We start from the raw sequence: 501 nt of genomic DNA, 5'->3' as shown, positions 1-501 counted from the left end.
GGGGGCGGGGCGACTGAGAGAGGGCGGGGACGGATACAGCCCCGGGGCGGGGCGACGGCAGCCGCCTTGGTGCTGCGCGTGCGCTGCTTCTCGCCTAGTTACTTTCCAATGATCTGGGCTTGAGGGCGTTTGCGTCCAAAAGTTTCTGGGAGAGGTTGCTGCACCCAGTCAGTTACTCACTTGTTCCTTCTTCTCTCATTACAGCAAAACAAACAAAAATCTGTTTCACTTTCAAGTTAAGGAAACATTTAAATCCTCAAAAAAGAAAACATTTTAAATTTATATTTAGTGTTCCACACCATCAGTACAGCCACTATTGAGCAAGTATTTACCGAGCTTCTATTTTTGACCCAGCACGTCTCCAAAAGCCTTAGTTTTGGAAACCCTAGACTCAGAAATGTTGGCTTATCCAAAATTAAAATTTTTCTTTAAAAGCAATCTAATAGTACATATTTTAAAACATCCAGAAAATGACTGGAAAAAAGAATCATAAAACGGTAA

This window comes from Piliocolobus tephrosceles, chromosome 11, assembly GCF_002776525.5.
Source record: "Piliocolobus tephrosceles isolate RC106 chromosome 11, ASM277652v3, whole genome shotgun sequence".
Lineage (NCBI taxonomy): Eukaryota > Metazoa > Chordata > Mammalia > Primates > Cercopithecidae > Piliocolobus > Piliocolobus tephrosceles.
The sequence above is the reverse complement of the archived record's forward strand: the minus strand, read 5'-3'. Positions refer to the sequence as shown.